Genomic DNA, 7,329 nt, shown 5'->3' with positions numbered 1-7,329 from the left:
TACAGAAAGACACAGGAAGAAGAGAGATCATGATACAGAAAGACACAGGAAGAAGAGAGATCATGATACAGAAAGACACAGGAAGAAGAGAGATCATGATACAGAAAGACACAGGAAGAAGAGAGATCATGATACTGAAAGACACAGGAAGAAGAGAGATCATGATACAGAAAGACACAGGAAGAAGAGAGATCATGATACAGAAAGACACAGGAAGAAGAGAGATCATGATACTGAAAGACACAGGAAGAAGAGAGATCATGATACAGAAAGACACAGGAAGAAGAGAGATCATGATACAGAAAGACACAGGAAGAAGAGAGATCATGATACTGAAAGACACAGGAAGAAGAGAGATCATGATACAGAAAGACACAGGAAGAAGAGAGATCATGATACTGAAAGACACAGGAAGAAGAGAGATCATGATACAGAAAGACACAGGAAGAAGAGAGATCATGATACAGAAAGACACAGGAAGAAGAGAGATCATGATACAGAAAGACACAGGAAGAAGAGAGATCATGATACTGAAAGACACAGGAAGAAGAGAGATCATGATACAGAAAGACACAGGAAGAAGAGAGATCATGATACTGAAAGACACAGGAAGAAGAGAGATCATGATACAGAAAGACACAGGAAGAAGAGAGATCATGATACTGAAAGACACAGGAAGAAGAGAGATCATGATACAGAAAGACACAGGAAGAAGAGAGATCATGATACTGAAAGCAGTGGAGCGTCTAGTAAAGAAAACATAAAGAGGATCGGAAGCAACAGCCTTCCCTGTAGCTCAGTTGGTAGAGCATGGTGTTTGCAACACCAGGGTTGTGGGTTCGATTCCCACGGGGGGCCAGCACAGGGGGAAAAAAAAAAATGTATGCATTCACTACTGTAAGTTGCTCTGGATAAGAGCGTCTGCTAAATGACTAAGATGTAAATGTAAAAATGAAGCAAGAGTAGTGATGTGTTGGTGGAAAGTGGTGATGGTAGTTTGATGAGACCACAGGGCCTCATTTACACCCTATCTGACTAACCACTGCCATAGAGAAACAGGTAGGGGAAGTCTAACTAGCTCGGGTTCATTGGAAAAGGTAGATTGCTAATATTCTGTGGTGGTCAGGCTCAGCAAGGGAAGATTCTGCAAATGGAAAAGCTTAATGGGAACAAGATTAAAAGCCATGTCCCTGGTGCTTATCCTAGGTGGAGGGGAGCCATCACCGGTGTCCCATTATCCACAGATGATATTAAATAAAATGTAAAGGGAAGGCAGAGTGATTGAGGCCAAAAGGTTGATCAGTAGCAAAGGAGGGTCAAAGAACTGAAAGCCTGTCAGTGATGCTGAGGTTTGAGAAGGTTTTACCTGGAAAAGCACAGAGAGGATTCCTTCGTTTCAATGTTAGATCATTTGTCCCATCCCCATTGTTCTAAATGCTAAAGAATGGGACATGTAGCTGTTTACACCAGATGTCTTAGGCTTAAGTTCTATTGAAACACGTCAATTCTGGTCTGCGCTGTTGACAGTTCGTTGCAAAAGTTATATATTTTGGTATTTTAGTAGTAAATCTAGCTGTACAACTGTACAATTGGAATCATGATGTAGTGGCACCACGTCATCTCAAGGGAAGGGTTCAGTATAAAACACCCTTCTAGATGGGCTGGGTGGTACCCATAGACATTAAAACCACTAGATGTTCTGGGTGGTACCCATAGACATTAAAACCACTAGATGTTCTGGGTGGTACCCATAGACATTAAAACCACTAGATGTTCTGGGTGGTACCCATAGACATTAATACCACTAGATGTTCTGGGTGGTACCCATAGACATTAAAACCACTAGATGTTCTGGGTGGTACCCATAGACATTAAAACCACTAGATGTTCTGGGTGGTACCCATAGACATTAATACCACTAGATGTTCTGGGTGATACCCATAGACATTAAAACCACTAGATGTTCGGTGTGGTACCCATCGACATTAAAACCACTAGATGTTCTGGGTGGTACCCATAGACATTAAAACCACTAGATGTTCTGGGTGGTACCCATAGACATTAAAACCACTAGATGTTCTGGGTGGTACCCATAGACATTAATACCGCTAGATGGGCTGGGTGGTACCCATAGACATTAAAACCACTAGATGTTCTGGGTGGTACCCATAGACATTAAAACCACTAGATGTTCTGGGTGGTACCCATAGACATTAAAACCACTAGATGTTCTGGGTGGTACCCATAGACATTAAAACCACTAGATGTTCTGGGTGGTACCCATAGACATTAAAACCACTAGATGTTCTGGGTGGTACCCATAGACATTAAAACCACTAGATGTTCTGGGTGGTACCCATAGACATTAATACCGCTAGATGGGCTGGGTGGTACCCATAGACATTAAAACCGCTAGATGGGGTGGGTGGTACCCATAGACATTAAAACCACTAGATGTTCTGGGTGGTACCCATAGACATTAAAACCACTGGATGTTCTGGGTGGTACCCATAGACATTAAAACCACTAGATGTTCTGGGTGGTACCCATAGACATTAAAACCACTAGATAGTAATAGCGCTGAAGTCATCCACGTAGCGGAAACTCCCGATGGCGCATGACGATGCTGGAAGTATTTAAATGTGTGTTTGAAGAGCCAAGCTGAACTGCTGAGAAAATCTTTAAAGGGGGATGTTGAATTTAATGATTTTTTTTGGTTTCCTTATAAAAGGAGATGAGCTTAATGGGTATGGTCCAACACTCCAGGCCAGCTGGTGGCGCTAACGCACCTTCACGTTGGTTGTCAACTGCCATATAAAATACACAGTATTTTTGCTTTCAAAATCATTGATATTTCAAAATCGACTTTGACGTGAGACGTGAGATACTGATATTCAATTTCAAGATACAACCAATAGAAAATTAATTTAATTCCTCATCAGCTGGAGTTGAGAGATATTCAATATATATATATATTTTTTTTTTTTATCATGGAATTGTATGAAATAGCCACTGAGGTGAGATCTTAAAGGAGAAAGCAACCGACTGTAGTTGAAAGTCGAGGAGTGAATGCGGGGGAGGTGCATCTGCGACAGCCGAAAGTCAGACACTAATGTGGTTTTCTAACAGCAAGCCTCAGATCAACATGGCAGTGATGCCTTTGTTTCTAAAAATGTCTTCCAACTGGCATCAATGGTTTCTTTGAGTAGCAGCCATATGTAGCTGCCAGGGAAACAACTTGTTCTCACTTAGAGGATAGAACCCAGCCTGAGTGTTGTTTATCAGAATATGCTGGGAACCTAATAACGACATTTATTACAGCTTGAAATAAGTTGTGTTTTAAAAAAAAAAAAGATTTACCTTATTTTTTATTTTATTTAACCTTTATTTTAACTAGGCAAGTTAGTTATGAACAAATTGTTATTTATAATAAAGGCCTACCAAAAGGCAAAAGGCCTCCTGCGGGGACGGGGGCTGGGATACCATTTAAAAAAATATATATATATATTTACATATGTATATATATATAGGACAAAACACACATCACGACAAGAGAGACACCACAACATTACATTAAATAGAGACCTAAGACAACAACACAGCATGGCAGCAACACATGACAACACAGCATGGTAACAACACAATCTAATTTGCATAGTAATAAAATCACCATAAAAATCTGTCTGTTAAAGCTAGAGATATCTGCATGGGCTGCATCACAATCCACCACAATCCACCACATGTCGGCCTTCCGCATCTGCGACGGAAGGTGGCAGAACTACAGAGAGTGTTTGTCAGACCAGGAAAATCGGTCTTCTCACAAAAACTTCTGTAGCGTCCGAACGGTTTAGCCTATAAAAAAAAATATTATGACCCCCTCTGTTTTGCTCTACGACCTGTCACCGATCTCGTCTGAAGTCGATACCGCCGATCTGCCAACTTCTGTCCTGTAGTGTCGGAACACGTACGTGACTTTTATGACTGGAAGTCTATGGGTATCTGCTAGCATTGAAAAGCATGCTAGCAGATACCCATAGACTCCGGTCTCTGCGCTAACGCTAGTTAGCATTGGATCGCAAAACTATCTCTAACTTCCTTCATACTGGACACAGAAACATGAAAATTGTATCCACGAGTTAATCTGACTCTGGGTCAGTAGATAAAGGGCTTAATTTGACTCTGGGTCAGTAGATAAAGGGCCTCATCTGACTCTAGGTCAGTAGATAAAGGGCTTCATCTGACTCTGGGTCAGTAGATAAAGGGCTTCATCTGACTCTGGGTCAGTAGATAAAGGAGTTCATCTGACTCTGGGTCAGTAGATAAAGGGCTTCATCTGACTCTGGGTCAGTAGATAATGGGCCTCATCTGACTCTGGGTCAGTAGATAAAGGGCCTCATCTGACTCTGGGTCAGTAGATAAAGGACCTCATCTGACTCTGGGTCAGTAGATAAAGGGGCCTCATCTGACTCTAGGTCAGTAGATAAAGAGCCTCATCTAACTCTGGGTCAGTAGATAAAGGGCTTCATCTGACTCTAGGTCAGTAGATAAAGAGCCTCATCTAACTCTGGGTCAGTAGATAAAGGGCCTCGTTGCCAGCATCTCTTTAACACCACCCCAGTACTCCTTTCAGAGGCGCCCTGCTCCGGAGTCACAGGTCTTGTCCCAAAGGCACGTGACGCAAAGTGCCTGCTCCCTCTGAGCGGAAATAAAAACTTCATATGGATCAGCCAAAAATGTCACTCCCATCAGAGCTAAAATCATTCTCTGCTGATGCTCATTAGACCCAGGCCTCCAGCCCGCCCCCCCATGCTGATGCCATTAGACCCAGGCCCCCCCCCCATGCTGATGCTCATTAGACCCAGGCCTCCAGCCCCCCCATACTGATGCTCATTAGACCCAGGCCTCCAGCCCCCCCTCCCCCCATGCTGATGCTCATTAGACCCAGGCCTCCAGCCCCCCCCATGCTGATGCTCATTAGACCCAGGCCTCCAGCCCCCCCCCATGCTGATGCTCATTAGACCCAGCCCCCCCCTCCCTGGTTGGCCTACTGTATACCATCATCCAAATTGATGATTGATTGCTTTCATTTGTCACTTCCGTACTGACTTAAGCTAACCACCATGATTAACCACTGGCAGGAATTCCCATTAAAAATGTTCTATGAAACATATCTATTAAATTAAATATGGCCCTAAAGGCAATACAGGGGTTCAACAAGATGCGCTGTGAGATGTATTTGAAAAGGTTATGGCGATTCACCAATTCCAGGAAATGCATCAAGCCTCTCCCTATCAGTCCCCTTCTGAGTATATTACATCTGAATGAGCTATGCTACTACGTACATTAGACCAAAAAGGGACCAGGTCGAGAAATGGATGGTACTAAATTGATGTTTTTCAAAACATTTACTGAGAAGTATATTGAATCATAATAACAACAGGTTTAATTGGTACTTCCTGTTTACCTAATAAAATAAAGCAGAATTCTTTATTTTTTATAATAGATCGTTACACATAGACCTATGCAAAATATTCTATGCTTACCCTTTAGGCCTTCTGAGAATTGTTATGCATTATTACAAATACTATAAACAATCATCTCGATTAGTGACACGTTAAAAACAAACTATATTTGCTTACATGAACACGCCCCCCCAGTACAAACGGTTTATGGAATCAGACGTCAGAGCCAGCTCTGTGAAGTACTGAACAACTATGTTGAGAGTCATTAGTTACCGTGAGGTCAAAGGAACGAAAAGCAATGATTTCTGGGTATTTCCCTTCACATTAAGTGCTAAACAAGCCAACATGTAATCAGCTACTTATTAATGATGATCCAGCCTCTACAACATACTGTGTGTCTGGGTAATGTATCGATATAGGAGGGATTGGGTAATGTGTCTATAAGAGGGGTTGGGTAATGTGTCTATATGAGGGGTTGGGTAATGTGTCTATAGGAGGGGTTGGGTAATGTGTCTATATAGGAGGGGTTGCGTAATGTGTCTATATAGGAGGGGTTGGGTAATGTGTCTATAGGAGGGGTTGGGTAATGTGTCTATAGGAGGGGTTGGGTAATGTGTCTATATAGGAGGGGTTGGGTAATGTGTCTATATAGGAGGGGTTGGGTAATGTGTCTATACAGGAGGGGTTGGGTAATGTGTTTATATAGGAGGGGTTGGGTAATGTATCTATAGGAGGGGTTGGGTAATGTGTCTATAGGAGGGGTTGGGTAATGTGTCTATAGGAGGGGTTGGGTAATGTGTCTATATAGGAGGGGTTGGGTAATGTGTCTATATAGGAGGGGTTGGGTAATGTGTCTATACAGGAGGGGTTGGGTAATGTGTTTATATAGGAGGGGTTGGGTAATGTGTCTATAGGAGGGGTTGGGTAATGTGTTTATATAGGAGGGGTTGGGTAATGTATCTATAAGAGGGGTTGGGTAATGTGTCTATATAGGAGGGGTTGGGTAATGTGTCTATATAGGAGGGGTTGGGTAATGTATCTATAGGAGGGGTTGGGTAATGTGTCTATAAGAGGGGTTGGGTAATGTGTCTATAGGAGGGGTTGGGTAATGTGTCTATAGGAGGGGTTGGGTAATGTGTCTATATAGGAGGGGTTGGGTAATGTGTCTATAGGAGGGGTTGGGTAATGTGTCTATAGGAGGGGTTGGGTAATGTGTCTATATAGGAGGGGTTGGGTAATGTGTCTATATAGGAGGGGTTGGGTAATGTGTCTATACAGGAGGGGTTGGGTAATGTGTTTATATAGGAGGGGTTGGGTAATGTATCTATAGGAGGGGTTGGGTAATGTGTCTATAGGAGGGGTTGGGTAATGTGTCTATAGGAGGGGTTGGGTAATGTGTCTATATAGGAGGGGTTGGGTAATGTGTCTATATAGGAGGGGTTGGGTAATGTGTCTATACAGGAGGGGTTGGGTAATGTGTTTATATAGGAGGGGTTGGGTAATGTGTCTATAGGAGGGGTTGGGTAATGTGTTTATATAGGAGGGGTTGGGTAATGTATCTATAAGAGGGGTTGGGTAATGTGTCTATATAGGAGGGGTTGGGTAATGTGTCTATATAGGAGGGGTTGGGTAATGTGTCTATAGGAGGGGTTGGGTAATGTGTCTATATGAGGGGTTGGGTAATGTGTCTATAGGAGGGGTTGGGTAATGTGTCTATACAGGAGGGGTTGGGTAATGTGTCTATATAGGAGGTGTTGGGTAATGTGTCTATAAGAGGGGTTGGGTAATGTGTCTATATAGGAGGGGTTGGGTAATGTGTCTATAGGAGGGGTTGGGTAATGTGTCTATATAGGAGGGGTTGGGTAAT

The sequence above is a fragment of the Salmo salar genome, chromosome ssa26 (genome assembly GCF_905237065.1).
Source record: "Salmo salar chromosome ssa26, Ssal_v3.1, whole genome shotgun sequence".
Classification (NCBI taxonomy): Eukaryota; Metazoa; Chordata; class Actinopteri; order Salmoniformes; family Salmonidae; genus Salmo; species Salmo salar.
The sequence above is the reverse complement of the archived record's forward strand: the minus strand, read 5'-3'. Positions refer to the sequence as shown.